We start from the raw sequence: 17,744 nt of genomic DNA, 5'->3' as shown, positions 1-17,744 counted from the left end.
AATTTACATCCTAGCTGCATCAAAAGAATGGGACTATCTTCCACATGCACCTTGGGTTAATGACATACCCATTTACCAATATTACGGAAATCTTCAAGAAGCCACAGTATGCAAAGAGTTCAAGAGGGTCAATGATGTCTTTCTAGGGAAATTGGTATTTGAACTCTGAGGCTGGGAGAATGATAGGATGATAGAATAAGCTATGCAAGTTGTGCAAATCTATGGCTGCTATTATATTCAATTTCTCAGATTTACATATATCAGAGTGGGTGGTTTTTTTGATGAACCTTTAAAGCTGCCACACTATTGTTCATATTCTATAGTGTTATCTGAGATGTGTAGGCAATTTGTTTCAGTGATTGAGTCCTTTCAAATTTCAAAAAGATCATCCTTGACATTCTTCCCAATTGAGATTGGACACTATAGATGTCCTAGTCTAAAAGAAGCCATATTGTCAGCAAAATCATTAGTCTGATTATGCTTTGAACTTTTCATTTCCCAATTAGATTTTGACTACACCGGCTTTATCAGAAACCATGTTAAGAATGCGGTATCCTTGGTTCACTCCCCACAATTAGAGGATTTTTGGGGAAACTACCTTAATGAACCTGAGGTAAGAAAAAGAATGTGCTCTCACTTAACCATTAAACAAATCACTATGTTTAATGTGGAGTTGGATACTTATGGGATAAAAGATGATGATTCTGAAGAAGTGCTAGATCAATTTTACATCGACCAGATTGAATGCATGCCCATTCTCGAAATTGATTGGGAAAAGAAAGAAGAAAATGATGTCTATTCCTATACCAAGGATGTAATAGCTAGAACTGCCAAGTGGATGAAGTTAAAGGCCATGGCTACTCCATATCTTTCTGGGAAATTTTCAAAAAGCAAAGATAAAAGAACTGCTAGGAAGCAAACTAATTGAGGTGTTCCTGATTCTGTTGCAAGTTTAGCTGAAGTTGAAGTTGAAGCAATTCCTAAAACACTTCAACTTCAAGTTCAAGAAGAAACTCCAAAAGGAAGGATAGTAACCTGCTCAAGCACGAAGAAGGTGTCAGCCATCAAAAGCAAGAACACCATAACCATAGACTTGGAGACAACAGAAGACTTACCTATGGCAGATAATGTATCTGAATCCCAAAATTTGTAAATGGCTACCGAAAACCAGGAAAGCAATCTCTCCTTAGTTAAATGTTCACTTGCTACTGTAAAAGATCAAGCTATGCCTAAATGGCTAGAGACATCAATGGAGAAGAAAAGGAGCATAGTCCTAATATCTATGCTTATTAACGATCTGGTTAGTAAATTCCTTGGTAAGGCACCTAAAGTGAAAAAAGCAAGGGCTAAAGCAAGAATCAATTTTGACAAAAGTTCAGGTCGATGGGCAGCAGAGATAGCTACACCACCAGAGGGAAGCTCTCATGATTCTATAGTGCCACAAGACTTCCAAATAACAAAGGTTGATTTGGGAAAAGGGAACTGCAAAGTAGATATGGAATTCTTTGAAGTTTCTAATAAAAAGATCATGCATAGAGTATCGAAATATGGGCAAGATAAGCAAGAAATGAAAGAAACAATAAAAAGTATAGTGCAATATATTAATGCTATCTTCCACCCTGAAGCAAAGCCAATCTGTGAGATGTCAGCCATTATTGATGTATCCTTTGCGACCAATCAACAATCATTGGAGAATCTACATAAGTGCAAAGCAGTAGCTAAAGTAGTAGGTGAATGGGTTCAAGATGTACTACATGATATCGTGAAGCACATAAGTCACTTGGATCATGCTTCAAAGGAAATAGAAAATATTACCAAAAAGGTGGAATCAAGTAATGAGGGATATGAAAAAGAAAAGAACAACTGGGTGAAAGTGGTGATGTGGTTGGAAGACGTGCAAGAGCTTGGCTTACAAAAATTCTAGGCCAAATGTCTTGTAGCTAGTCTAGATGAAAAGGCCCTATACGTCATCAAGGATTGCATTAAATGGAGAAATGAAGCACTCACACAAGGAGTAACTAAAATTAAAGAAGCGTTGCAAGAGCTTAGGGTCATACACCAGATCATGCAAAATGATCTTAAGTGGTTTGCTAAATAGTTCATGGGAAAAGAAGATGACTCCATTGCCCAATCAGATGAAATAATCAAAGAGGTTCAAAAGAAGTTTCAGGAGTGGCAAGACAAAAGGGCACCAGCTAAGAAGGACTTTTTAAATGTGGCACATACAGAGGCTATGTTAATCATTAATCTGAAACATTTGGAAATGCATGAGGAAAAGGTTGTTGAATTGAAGAAGATGAAAGAAATCTGGAAACAAAGGTTCGCCTACATCAGTTTGCCACATCAATCTGTTATCTCAGCCTTTTCAACTACCTACAAAATGTGGAAGACAGCAAAAGGAGTGGCAACAGGGGATAGCGCTATCTGATCAAGACAGGCGGTTACACTTAATCGCTTAGTTTCTTTTTCTTTTCAGTTTCATGTTTCTTGCATTTCAGTTATCAGTTACTTTGGCAAAAGACAATTAACTCCTGGCAGGGTAATTTTGGCATTGGTCCAGCCCCATGCCTATATATATGTAATAATTAGTATGTAGAAGGGGTTAGAATTCTCTAGTAGATCGATAGACAAAACTATTTTTGTTTATGATTTTCAAGTTAGAAGTAACATTTTAGAATTTCTGTAGATACAATGAAACTCTACAATTTAATTTATGGTTAAAAGCTTCGTAAGTGGATACTATTATCTGCCTATTTAAATCGGTGTTTCTGAAGATATTGTTTAAGCTTTTAGTTGTGTCTGTTACTTATTTTGAAATTGCTAATTCGTACTTAGATGCTGTGAGAAATTAGTTTTATCAATTTGCCTACTTGTAGTTTTAATTTTCAAATATGTGGATCATTTTGATAATTAAAATCAAGTGGTTCTTTTCAATTAAAGTTTATTTTGTATTGATGAGATAAAATAAGTTGATTCAACATTTTCAGCAGATTGTTTTCCTAAAAGGTCTTTCTGTTGAGTTATAGATCAAAAATCTCATTGCAATAATGGTAGTTACGCCTATTTTTAGTGAAGAAATATCAAGCAGAGAATTCCTCAATTTCTTCTATAGGAATTCATTTGTTAGTTTACATGCTTTTCCTCTATTTTTACATATGAATACATGTGGAAAAAATTGTTTACTAACATGTACAATCACATTGCCAAATGTGCAATTTTTTTCAAGTAGTAGGGAAATTTTTTCCATCTCCTTTGTGTAGTAATAGTATGTAAGTGCTTGGTTGCCCAACTATCCTGATATGTTGACTCTTGATTCCTGTAACAATTAACATCAAACAAAGTTGAAATTAAATCCAAAATTTAAAATTAAAGAGCAATAAGTAACAAAATGATGATAGTACTATCACTTTCTAAGTTGTTACTTCTTAATGCTATCAGCTATGACTACAACTGATAGCAACAATAACAACTTCAGTTTGAGAAGATGACCTAGCTTCAAAGAATTTCTTTAGGGCACTCCATTCTGCATCATTTGGAAGCTCCATTTGTTTGAGGTTGTAGCTAAATAGTTGTAACCTCATCAACAATAAATACTTCTAAGAGATATTTTTACATGAATCAAAGAATTTATCTATAACTTCATTCATTGTTGACAGTGGTTTGATGCAAATTAGAATTCCTTCTGGAGTGGTTTCCTCAGGCAAGTTGCCTAAATCAGAATTCATGCTATCCTGCAACCTTTTCATGTAATTTTCTTTTCAAATGAATTTGTCAATTGAGTTAGCTAGATTTGGTAATCCAACAGTTAGCAAGTTCATTATGGTGTTATCCATCTTCATCAATTCTTTGGAAGCAAATTTGAGAGCTTCACCTATTTTCATTACTTGTTCACAATGGTGACCAACTTCAATGGTCATTACAGAGGCATCCAAGTGGTTGTTTATTCCATGGTCTGCCAAATCCCTATCACCGGATCTCTTTACTTTATTCAAAATTTGGTTAGAAAGATTTTTTTAGAAATTAGTGAAAATTTGTCTTTTACACACAATATCACTTTTTACATGTTCAAAGACAAGTTTGAGATTGCTATTTTAATCAAGCCATTCAAACAAACTATCACTGTTTTTCATTATTTTGTCTCAATTTTCTTGTTTGATAAGCTTAATCGTGTTTATTATAGTATCCTTCACATGATGGTCTTCAAAAGAGATTATTCTATTTTCTACCATTTTATTCTCCATCTTTTTCTTCATTTCAGACATCTCTTTTTCACTATTTTTCTATATTTCCTCTAGTTGCCCTTGCTAATTAGTTGCTCTCTTCCTCTCATCCTCCAATTTTTTCTTCAATTCTTGGATTGTATTTGCAATAGTTACCTCTTTTTTCTTCTCATCCTCGTGTTCCTTTTTCAAATCATGGATTGTCTTTGCAGTGGACTCCTCCTTTTTCTTCGCATTGTCCAATTCCTTCTTCAAATCATGGAGTCTTTGAGTAGACTCCTCTTTCTTTGTGTTCTCTAATTACTTTCTCAAAATAAGGATTTTCTTTGTAGCTGACTCTTTTTTCTTTGCATTCTCCAATTTCTTTCTCATGTGGTGGATTGTGTTAGTGCTTGTAGTAGCACTAGACTCTATTTTCTTCGTATTCTCTAATTCCTTCTTCAAATCACTAATAGTTTTTGCAGTTGACTCCTCTTTTTGTTTTATATTCTTGAATTGCTTATTCAAATTATGGATTGTGTTTGCATTAGACTCCTCCCTTTTTTTCTCATTCCCCAATTCCTTTTGCAAATTAAAAACCATGCTTGCCATAGACTATGAATGTTTCTTTTCATTCTCTAATTTAGTCTTCAAAATATTATTTTCCTTGACATCATAGTCTAGGTTAGTTTTCAATTTATTGTTGACCTGTGCACTACTCTCTATAGACTTAAACAACTATGCAGTAAAGGCTTGTTCATGCTAAAGTCTTTTTTGGAACTCATCCAATTATTTAGTCAATTTTTGCATTCATCTTTTCTTGTTGGACAATTGCCTTTGTAGGAGAAGGTTTCTTTATCCTATTTTGCAATTATTTAAACCTATTATTTGCTGCTTTCTCCTTCGCCTTAACATTATCAAGGTTTGCCTGTAACTTTTCTATTTTCTTTGTAAGCCTTTTGTTTTTCCTCTCCTCTTTTAGAAGTGTAGAGTAGACCATTTTGTTGCTCTCTTTTGATATATTAATTTTGTCAATATTTTTCACTTTTGACGAATCTATAGAAGTTGAGAAAACCAACTTCATAGATCTTCAAGAACACCTGCATGCAAATATCCTATAATGAAGAGAAACCAGAAAATAGAAAAAGTAGAACTTGAAAATTTTCAACAATATGAGAGAAAAAATGTATTCCAAGTTATGAAAAATGAAAAGTACAAAGATTCAACCTTAAATGTGAATAAAACCCTAAAGGGAAAGAAAACTAGATTTACGCATTATAATTAATACAAAATATTAACTATATACACCTAAAAGCAAGCTTAAGTAACTAGAGTAATAAACCACTTAATTAACTAAGTCAAGATGATCTAATTAATAAGAAAAAAAAAATTACTCTAACACCCTCTGTTAAGAAGCTCAAGAGGAAGCTAACTTAGCAAAGCTATGAAAGTAGGAAAATGGGTCCCAACAACAAGGCTTGATCAGGTACCCAATACAAGAAAATCTCTATAAACTAGAGACAAAGGAGAAAATCCAATGGAAAAAACCCTCTCCAAAAAGAGATGAAAAAAAAACAGAAAGAAAATGGCTCAAGAGACTCTCTCAAAACCATAAACAACCCCCCCATGAGAGAGAGATGAGACACCAAAGCCCCCCTAGAAGGATGAAGCCCATGTAGAGATGAATGAACCAATGGAACTCCAATGTGGAAGAAACAAGGGCACAGAACAAGGAAACCACTAAATGACAGGAAGGCCTAACTGATGCTCAAAGGAGTAGACATGAGGGTTCTAAAAATGAATCCCTAATGTAGGTGTGCTAACACCATGATGAATGTCCTCTGTAGAATCCACAACAAGTGCTCCTAAAGGCTCAATGAGTGGATTTGGAGGGTCTAGCAAAGCTAAAGAAGAAAATACTTCAATGGGATGTGGCGTGGTGATCTCAAGAATAATACAAAGGTTCAAGTGTCCTAACTGCACCACATGATGCTCGCACGAAAGAGAAGAAGTATGTTCCAATAATGGAGATGGTAGACCAAAGTGCGAGAAGGTGTAGAGATGAGTCGTATGATCAACTATCCCTATAGCAATAAGGCCTTGTTGCACTATCTCGAATGTAGATTAAATCTGTAGTGAACTCAACTATCTTTCCCAATCCACTATGTTTAATCTGATACATCAAGAGAAGGTTTGTAGATAGAGATGAAACATACAATACATCATTGAATGTGCTATCTTGAATACGAATTGAACCTTTCTCATAGAGTGTTAGAGTAGTGTTATTCCCCATGAGAATATGAGGAATTGAAGAAGCCTCAATAGAGGAAAAGACCCCTTGAGAAGATGCCATGTGGTGAGAAGCACTTAAATCCAGTATCTAAGGGCCCTGGGAAGGGGATGCAATGGAAGCCCGTAATGCATGACCCTATCCAAAATTTGGTGAAGATGTTGAAGAGGTGGAAGAAGACTAAAAGGAAAATCCCTATGAGGTAGAAGAGGATGGGGATGAAATGAAGCTCGTTTGAAGAAGAGCTTGCAAATTTGCAATTTGTTTCTCATAGCCATCAAATCTCTTCTGAAAACAATGTGCCTCATCACGAGCTCCTTTCTAACAATAGGAATAGGAAGGAGTCTCAGTCTTCTTTTTCTCCTTCTTCTTAGAAGAAGAGGATGGACCAGTAGAGTGCTGAGAAGAGGAATCAAATATTTTCTTGGGCTTCTGCTCTTGTGTATCCTTGGCAAGTAATGTTTGTGATGGTGAACCTATAAGTGAATCCATTTGAGTGAGCTTGGGCTGCTCACAAGTTAACCTATCATAGAATATCTTAAAAGAAGGCATCTGATGTCTATTACTCAAGGCATCCATAGTGGAGTAGAAAGTGGAAGAAAAGATCTGATACTGTCCTCACAACTTTGAGAGTATCAAAAAAATACACTCATCATCTATTTTGTTTCTACCACATCCTTGCAAGACTGTGTGTAGAGATTTGAACTTCATCAAGAAGTCCTCAATGGTGGGAAAATTAGTAGGTGTCAAAGAAGTCAATTTTGCATCAAGCTATAGTGCCCAAAACTCATTCACCATGCCAAACAAAGTTTGGAATTTGGTCCAAATAGCTAGTGGAGTGGTCAAACCATCCAAGTGAAATAGTAGACTATCTGAGATGTTCAATGTAATCAATCTCATGGCTTCATCCATTTTGTTTCTATGTTGCAGAACCTCAAAAGGGTGTGGCAAAATAAGTTGGTTCACATCTACACATGACCATAAGCCTCTTGACTTGAGAAGCCTAGTCATCTATGTCTTATAGGTGTGATAGAAGGATCTGACATTGAGAGAAGAAGATGGAAGCAGAAGGATCTTATTCTGAAGTAAATTATAGAATAGAAAATGCTTCCCCCCATAATGAATAAGAATATCTCCCAAAACTAAAGCAACAACCATTGAAAAACACAAAAATTGAGAAAAGAACCTAGAATTTAGATGCAGAGAAGAGAAAAATGGAAGCCTCTACTTCAATACCAAAATTGGAAGCTCAAACAAACTACTATTGTCTCTATCTCTAAGTCAGCTTTCTAGTGCTTCTTTCAGATTGCAAAAATATGTCTGTACGACTATACGACAGCATGCAGAGGGGGGCAAAAAAAAAATTTTAGATGCCCGAAACTCAAAAATGACAAGTTTTATATGTTTTTTGACTGCAAATGGTCTTTCAAATCCAATTGCAACGTTGATTTGGGCCCAAAGTGCCCCAAAAAATTGCCCTTCACTCTTTTGTCGAAAAAAAACTCCAAAAAAGTTAGGGCTTTTGTCTCTAAATTGTGGCTTCAAGAATCTTCAACCAAGGAAGCAACAAGTCCACTTTGATACTATGTAAAGTTGAGAAAATTAACTTCACAGATCCTCAAGAACACCTTCATGCAAATATTTTGCAATGAAGAGAAACTAGAAAAGAAAAAAAAGTAGAGCTTGAAAATTCTCAACAATATGAAAGCAAAAATGTATTCCAAGTTATGAAAAATGAAAAGTATAAAGGTTCAACCTTAAAGGTGAACAAAACCCTAAAGGGAAAGAAGAATAGGTTTTATATTAATTATATGCACCTAAAAGAAAGCTTAAGTAACTAGAGTAATAAACCACTTAATTAACTAAACCAAGATGATCTAATTAATAAGTGAAACAAAATAATTACTCTAACAAAATCCATTCGAAGACTAGTAACTTGTATATCGTTAGGATTTATTATATTTTGTAACTAGAACAACTAGTTTATTTGTATTTGCAAGAATACTGTTGTTATATTTGTAATAAATTCTCCCCTTATGTGGATCTTTCCACTTATTAAATAATGAATGTCTAATTATCATGATTCCTAAATCTTCATGGACAACAAGATAAAAAGTATCATGACATTCATTGGTGAAACTTGGGGTTTGTAGCACTTGCTTGAGTTTTATAATGTGTTTCTTTTCCTTTATGCTTGCACTCGTACAGGATGTTTTTTACTTTGTTTTACCCATGTCTGCTATACCCAAAATTCTTCTTCGGGCCCTATTTAAAATAATTGTAAATTCTAAACTTAAGACAATTAAAATCAAGATTTCTATTGTTACAAATTATAATGAAAAAAGTTTTGAAAAAATTAAATACTTAGAATTGAGATTGGATAATTATTAATTGGTGTTTTCATCTGATACTCAAGTTTTACACTTTTAGTCTTCGGAACACAAAATGGAATTCTGCTAGTCTGAGAAAAATTGAAATTTGAAAACTCTATCATATTGGACTTTAAAAATAATGAACATATAGAGTAGGGTTAATAGTTAAAAAGAAAGTATTAAGTAATTAATGGTTTTAGGTACTTTAGTAATAGTATATATAATGTACATATAAATGACATAAAGAGTCAAGACTCAATAATTTAGTAATGTACATAACAATAATAAAAAATAAAAAATAAAAAATAAAATTATTACATTGATATCATTTGAATAAATTTGTTCATTTAAATAAATTAATTAATAAAAATAGAACTTAATTATCGACGATTTGATATAATTTTTAAGTGAATTTGTGGAGTAATATCACTATTGTCAAGGGTCATCTAGAATTGTGACACGTGTTTGTCAATCATGACACTTGTCAAGGACACATGTCACAATTATAGATGAATCTAGGCACTTAGGAAAGCATTCTCCAAATTAGCCCAAAATTCAACTCGAGTTGTCAATCTTTTTTTTACTCAATGGCTGGTATTTCAATTTTTGGATAGAATCTTGTAGTACCTGTGTCTCGATTTTGAGTTAATTTAATTATTGATATTCAATGAAGATATATTAAATTTTATAAAATAAAACTGGTGCAAAATATGAAACAAGTGCCACTAGTACTTGTCTTTAGTTTTTATATAAATCTAATTTAAATTTAATAAATTTATTATAATATATAAGATATTTTAATTAGTAAAAATGTAATATAATTTTTTTTCTAATGATGTTAATTTAAATTTAAAATTTATTCATAAATATATTATATAATCATTGATATATATGTTCTATTATATAATAAATAATTATAAATAAAAATAATACTATTTTTATAATAATAAATCTTAAATGATTATATAATATAAGTAATATTATTTTTAATTGAATGACAAAAAAACATATTATAATTTATAAAAAATATATATTATTACAATATAAAATATAAACCAATGGACTTACCTTAAAAAATAAAAATATTAACGTCAATGAATCACATTGAAAATGAAATATTTAGCTCTTAGCCATAAGCCTAGTAGCTATTGGCAAGTACTAATAATTATTAATAAATTATAATGACAATAGTTTAATTTAAATAAAATTTTAAAAAATAATTACAAATGTTATATTTTTATTCATATTTATTATTTAGTTTCAAAATAAAAATGTAGTATAGTTTAATTATCTATAAATTAATAACATATATAGATAATTGTTATAATTGTTTATAAACATAATTATTAATAATATTAACTGAATCTTTTGATTGGCAATGACTAGATATGTGTCATGATTTTAGATGAATCTAGGCACATGGGAAAGCATTCCCCAAATTGGCCCAAAATTCATCTCGGGTTGTCGATCTTCTTTCATGCAACGATTAAGATTTTGGGCAGAATCTTTAAAATAAGGAAGGATTCAAAGGAAACATTATTTCAATCCATAAGTTTGCAGATCGATGACATTCGACGACATTTTGGTGCAAGTCTAATGGAGCCAACTTTCACTTTTCAAACTTCGTAGTAACAAAACGTGTTGTTTGGGAGTGTGGTGTATCACTGATTAAAAAAAATGGTGAAATATCTTTCAGAGGTAGTAATTCAAGCTATGCAGGAGACATTAGGGCCATTTTTCCATAAAGCTAACCATTGTTAAAAGATTCAAGTGGATATAACAACAATAATAATGGCGTGGGGTTTGCATATTGGAGAGCATAAGAAAATTGTGCCATAGGTAATGAGAGAGCTTTTTGAAGAAGCTCTAATTCCAAATTTGAATACATTACTAGAATGGATGCATCCAAGATGGGTGTTTGATTTTAGAAAAGGATATTCAAATGAGGAAGAAGGTGTTGAAAAAGGGATTTTTTCTTTTGTAAATTGGTTGCATGGGCCAATAGATCAAGAAGCTTACACAAATGAATGTTCTCATGCATGGCATGCACTCAAATGTGCAATCTTGGCCAATAAGGAATAGAAGAAGGTGTTCCACAAAATATTCCTAAAGGAAAATAATTAGCAAAGATGTCGTAGCAGAATAAATGAATGATTGTATTTTTTGCAAGCTTCGAGGATTATTTTGACGATAACTTAAGAGGCTAGGAGAGGTCTTTTTTAGAAAAAGAGTGATGACTTTCAAGAAAATCAACATAGCAGAGGCTTTTTGTTTTTAGAATGTATACTTATATGTGATATATCTTTTTGTAAAGGATGGTCCCTTAGAAAGAATTAAGGACTTTATAATCATGATGTAATTATTATTATAATATTAATAAAATGAAACCTATTACCGATCAAAAAAATAAAAATTATTATAATAGTTTTAATATATATAAATAAAGGATTTTCTTTTCTATCATAAGCTTTTTATTGTAAAGATGATATGAAAAATTCAATAAAGATATATTAAATTTTATAAAATAAAATTGGTGCAAGATATCATGAAATAATAATAATGACAATAGTTTAATGTAAATAAAATAATTATAATTTAAAAATATAATTGAAATGCTATATTTTTATTTTTATTTATTATTTAGTTTCAAAATTAAAATATAATATAGTTAAAATATCTATAAATTATTAAAATTTAACATATATTAAAAATTGTGATAATTGTTTATAAACTATTCTTCATCATTTAAAAAATTTCATAATGGAAAAAAAAAAGTTAAGAATAAGTGACAAGATAGGTATGAAATTAAAATTTGACACATAAATTATCAAAATTATATTTAACTTTGTAAAGGTTATAATCTATTAATCTTTAGTTTTTCTTGAAGCTCCATTTGTTTTAACTAATTAGATTAAACAAAAATAATTAATTATTAATAGTAACTATTTTAAACAAAGTTGTAGTCTAACAATAACATTTTAATAATGCATTGAGAATCAAGATGCCAAAAACAAACTTACAAAGTCGTAGACTAATAATAACAACAATTTGAGAAGCCAAATACTATTGTTTTCATTGATAATATTTTAGACTGTACAATGTACATAGTACTGATTCATAGCATAGATATTCAAAATAGCTAATTAAATCAGCCTAGTTTTACTATTTCGTAATTTATGAAAAAGGGCAAGGCCCAATTCAAAAAAAATATAGATATCTTTAAAACATTTTTTTCCCTAAGGGCAATAGGTAAGGAAACAATATTTGGAAATAGGGCTGAGGGAATAGGGAAATAGTGAGGTTGGAAGCATGAGCAAGTTGAGGGGCTGAGGGCTTGAAGTCTTTAATTAGAAAGGTCTTCAAGTCTATCTATGAGGAATCTATTGGAGAAGATGATTTCATTGAACTCGTCCAGCCATGTGAAGTCTATCTCGTTGATGTCATCCAACAAGAACTATTTCCATAGGAAATCCCTTCTGAGTCGTACCCACTTTCGATAGTGAGTCAATTGTCGTTTGTTCATGTCGAGCAAAAAATGATACTTCTGTATAATGCACCATATGCCTTCCTGCTAGCACTTGTCTACTACATCTGCAAAAGGGATGCCAATGCCTAGCCATAGTATCTGCTTGACCAATACAAGAATTTTAACATCGTCTTCTAAAAATGTTTCCTTAAAAATATTACACAGAAGCATCAACATGTCTATTTGACTACCTCCAAGGTCGAGAAGAGATGCAAGGAAGCGAGAGGTAATATCTGTGGACACACGGTACCTCTTATCATTTCTCAAGAATTCATGGCCAATTACCATGAATATAGCATGGTAGATAAAAGCATTTTGAGCATCTACCTTGCAAACTATGGCAAGGACATTGTCAAGAATCGTGCCTAGAAAGGACTTTTTTAGAACCATTGTAGTGCATTTAAGGTGAATTGGTGTATCCATGACTAAAATTTAAGAAACTCTGCAAACTACAACATTGAAGAATATGAGAAATGATAATGAAAGAGGAATTGAAGAGGCTATTTAATGGCTGTTGCATTTAACTCTTTTGCATTTGTGATCTTTCATATCTTAATTTTTTGTATTCCTATTAATTTTCAAGTGTGTGAAATGTGAAAATGTACTAGCATTAATGTCGAATAGTTGCTAGTGTCTGACATTGAGTAATGATTTGCATGCAAACCTTTTCACATGTCTCCATTTTAGAGAATTACGTGCGACTCCAAATCTTTTCAAGCAAGTGGCTCTGAGATGCATCTTCTATCATTGATTTCCAACTAATCAACAGTTAATAAAACTATTGTATTTACTACTAACAATGCAAAAGTGATGGTAGCCGACTTGATAATAGTGACACTAATGTAACAATGTTACGACATTATTAATAACACACCTAAGATAGTAAAAAAGTTGATACTTGATGTGACTACTCAGTAGTCAATATAGTCACTAGCCAATACATGTGCAAATTTTTCTTTCAGATTAAACAATTTTCCAATTTACCACTGAAGACTAGCCAAGATCGTTATTATTCATTTTCCTACAAAATAAGTAATTCGCCTCTAACATTATTAATTCATTTTTGGAAAGGGAAAAAATAGCCATCATTTATTTATCTATCGACCAAAAAAATAAAATTAATTTGCCACATTTAAAATATTTTTTGCTAGGTCAAGACAAAAATCGCCAACATACAATATTTTATTTTCCTATATGGAACAAAAAAATTGCCCTCAACATTAAAAATTTTCTATCCGCAAAATGTTGGATTTGCCAGCATTTTAGGTTTTTTTTAAGAGGGATCTCTTAACGTTATCACTGATTAGATCTTTAGGATAGAGAAAGAATTTCAATCAAGATTTATAAATAGATTGATCTACACTCATTAGTTTATGATTGTGAAAGCATATTTGTGAAAATAGTCTGCGAGTGCTAGGTTCTCTTTGATTTTTGTCAAAATTTAGAATACTAATTTATCAGTTTGATTTTCAATGAACACTCCTATTCATTTAAGATGCACTACCTTGGAGAATTAGAAGGCCTTTTTAGGCTTGGTTACAAACCCAATCCTAGCATTTGAAGTTATAGAGTTGGGAGCGAGAACTTTTTTAGTGGTGATTATTTGCCAATTGGTGAAAAAAAACTTAGTATATTGGTTGATTGGTTTGCCCTAGTTTTATAAAAGACACATTCAGTGGTTGGATTGTTAGCCACTATTTTTATGTAATTTCAATATGGTAGTCAGGTTCTTCGCCCATATTTCTATTGTATTTTACTCTTATTTGCCACATATTAAATTGGGTGTATTTATTAAGGATCACCATTTGCTAAAATCTTATTGTCCCTAGTGAAATTTTTTTATTTGCACTGGGAGCCAATTCACCATGCATCATACATAATCATGTCCTAAATTCCTGCCCTATGTGCCCAATCAATTATTTGAAATTATGTGAGGTTCACCAAATATTAGTTGTTATCATAAGCAATTATTGGCTCCTTTACCAAGAAATATGATGGAGATTATGAGTCAAAATCTAATGGCCGATATGAAAACAAATTACTTATCTATTTAAGAGATATGTGTTTCATTATAAAAACATTTTACATGCCAAAGAAAAGGAGAATTCTACAGATTTAGTAGTACAAAAATTTAGTTGATCATGAGCTCACAATTGTGATCAGTAGCGAACTAGAATGACTATGAGACCGTAGTATCTTATTCAAGTAAAATTTTATTTTAGCTTTAATTTGTTGGAGATGTCACAATCAAAGTTAAATAGGAAGAGGATTATTGAAGGTGGAGATGTCCAAGAGAGGCCAACGAAATGCAAAAATATATCTTCATACTTTGGTGGGGGTAGATGCAATAGTGTTGGTCAAAGTGAGGAAGGTACATCATCAGATGAACCTATACAATTTCAAGGTTCTCAACCTACACAAGAGTCTAATCAACAAATTGGGGAGCCTAATAAATGTGGTAACGAGGTTGCTGAACCTGATATCTCTAATGAAGATGACCTTGAAGAAGAATTTCAAGTAAATAACCAGTACCAAAATGAATTGATTGACTTTGGTGATGATGGTGGTTCAATTAACAATAACACTAAAGGGAGAGGAAAATCAAAAGAAAAAAATGATTGTCAATGGGAGATGTCAAGGATATTTAAATTTGATGGGGCATCAAAGTATCCATTCATTGAACCCATGGTCAATCCAATTGTAGGTGAGCTGCCAATAGAATGTAGATGCACAATTTGTAGTTGAAAGTACAAAAAGGAAAAGTGGTTGTAGCTTAAACTAAACACCATAGAGAAACATGTTGGTAAGGTTTATGAAACCTCAACTATAGATGGAAAGTAAATAAAAGTCTAGTAAGATACTAAACAAAGGAGAAGTGTCAACATAAAAGGAATGCTAAAGAATATTATTTCTTTCAAAAATTTAAGATGAATCCTAGGGAAGTTCAAGGTTTTATTAATGGTATTTTTGCAAAAGCAAGTGAAGTAAAAAAAAGTGGAAAAGTTGTTCAATTAAGTTATCTTTTCTATGTTTTGAGTAGAGGGCTTCCAATAATAAACTATCCAAAAATGAGTAGTTTTTTACACTTTCTAAAAGTTCCTAACTATCATGTCACTCATTGGTCAATAAATAGTGGATCGAAATTGGCAAGTTGTATTGCCCAGGTTGAAATAGAGGATGTATAGAGAAAAATAAAAGAGTCAACTTTTATTGCATTATCCTTAGACAAAGTTATAGTAATAGATTATACATCGTGGGTATGCATGCATGTTTATACTATATAGAGTAATGTCCACAACCACATCTACATACTATTGCAAAATTGAGAGACAATGTGACATCGAAAACATGATTTCAGTTAGTAAAGAGACATTTAATTGTATATGGAGCCATGGATGAATTAACAATAGCAAATAATTTGATCTGTGTTAGAGCCGATGGAGCTTCAGTAGTGCAAGGTCAAAGGAATGGTCTTTGCACAAAGATGTGGGCTTCTTGTTCACCATATGTCATTGGCATTCACTGTATGGCTCACAGGTTGAATCTTTCTTTTAGAGTTATGAAGAAGTTTCCTTTAGTAAGCAAGGTTGAAGATTTAGTAAGAGAGTTGTACAGTGATAACTTTAAGAAACCTTTCAAAAAAAAAAGCCTAGAATGTTGGTGAATCCAACATTTTGTGGGTAGGAAAATTTTAATGTCGAGGGCGACATTTTTGTTCTATATAGGAAAATAAAATATTATATATTGGCAATTTTTGTCTTGCCCTAACAAAAATTATTTTAAATGTGGCGAGTTCATATTTTTTTGGCTGATAGATAAATAAATGATGGCTATTTTTTCCCTTGCCAAAAATGAATTAATAATGTTAGCGGCAAATTACTTATTTTGTAAGAAAATGAATAATAATGGTCTTGGCTAATCTTCAATGGTAAACTGAAAAATTGTTTAATTTGAAAGAAAAATTTGCACATGTATTGGTTAGTGACTTTACTGACTGCTTAGTAGTCACTTCAAGTATCAACTTTTGTACTGTCTTAGGTGTGTTATTAATAATGTCATAACATTGCTACATTAGTGTCACTATTACCAAGTCAGCTACCGTCACTTTTGTATTGTTAATAGTAAGTACAATAGTTTTATTAATTATTGATTAGTTGAAGATCAATGATAGAAGATGCATCTCAGAGCTACTCGCTTGAAAAGACTTGGAGTTGCACATAATTCTTCAGAATGGAGACATGTGGAAAGGTTTACATACAAATCATTACTCAATATTAGGCACTATCAACTGTTCGACATTAATGCCAGTACATTTTGATGTTTCACATACTTGAAAATTAATAGGAATACGAAAAATTAAGATATGAAAGATCATGAATGCCAAAAAATTAAATGCAACTGCCATTAAATAGCCTATTCAATTCCTCTTTCATTATCATTTCTTATATTCTTCAATCTGAATTCGCTTTGCAGTTGTAATTTGTAGAGTTTCTTGAATCTTAGTCATGGATATGCTAATTTGCCTCAAATGCACTACAATGGCTCTACAAAAGCCATGATTTGCAAGGTAGATTCTCAAAATCTATTTATCTACTATGCTATATTCATGGCACTCAGCCATGAATTTTTGAGAAATAATAAGAGGTACCATGTGTCCATGGATATTACCTCCTACTTCCTTACATCACTTCTCAACCTTAGAGGTAGTCAAATAGACATGCTAATGCTTCTGCATAACATTTTTAATGAAACATTTTTAGAAGATGATGTCAAAATTTTTGTATTGGCTGAGCAAATACTAGGGTTGGGCATTGGCATCCCTTTTGCAGATATAGCAGACAAGTGTTGGGAGGAAGGCATAGGGTGCATTATACATAAGCATCCGTTTTTACTTGGCATGAACGAATGACAATCGACTCACCATTGAAAGTGGGTGTGGCTCAGAAGTGATTTCTTGTAGAAATGTTTATTGTTGGATGACGTTAGTGATACCAACTTCACATGGCTAGACGAGTTCAGCGACATCATCTTCTCCAATAGGTTCTTTACAGACAGACTTGAAGACCTTTTTGATTAAAGGCTTCAAACCCTTGGCCCCTAAGCCCGCTCATGGTTCTAGCCTCCTTGGTTCCCTATTCCCTCACTTTTGTTTTTGAATATTGTTTCCTTACCCGTTGCCCTTGGGGTAAAAAAATATTTTAAAGATATCTATATTTTTCTTTAGATTGGGCCTTGCCCTTTTTTGTAAATTATGAAATAGTAAAATCAAATCGATTTAATTAGCTATTTTGAATATATATGCTATGAACTAGTACTATATACTTTGTATAGTCTAAAATATTATCAATGAAAATAAT

General features: G+C 32.1%; 1 long non-coding RNA gene across 3 annotated transcripts in view; it reads right to left on the bottom strand.

Annotated features, from left to right (window-relative positions):
* LOC149579516 (uncharacterized) overlaps positions 1 to 17,744 on the bottom strand; it is an 84,785-nt gene that overhangs the window by 16,707 nt on the left and 50,334 nt on the right. The window contains exon 4 of one of the 3 annotated variants that reach the window (XR_016358701.1): positions 3,083 to 3,316. The exons of 1 other annotated variant lie outside the window; for it this stretch is intronic. This is a non-coding gene — a long non-coding RNA (uncharacterized LOC149579516). Of the gene's footprint in view, positions 1 to 3,082; positions 3,317 to 12,094; positions 12,487 to 17,744 lie in introns of those variants that run through there. One more of the 3 variants, XR_016358722.1, reaches the window with a different exon arrangement.

Source organism: Cupressus sempervirens, chromosome 1, assembly GCF_028749045.1.
Source record: "Cupressus sempervirens isolate cs-2001-9-10 chromosome 1, ASM2874904v1, whole genome shotgun sequence".
Classification (NCBI taxonomy): Eukaryota; Viridiplantae; Streptophyta; class Pinopsida; order Cupressales; family Cupressaceae; genus Cupressus; species Cupressus sempervirens.
Note: the sequence above shows the minus strand (reverse complement) of the source record. Positions and strands in the feature narration are given on the sequence as shown.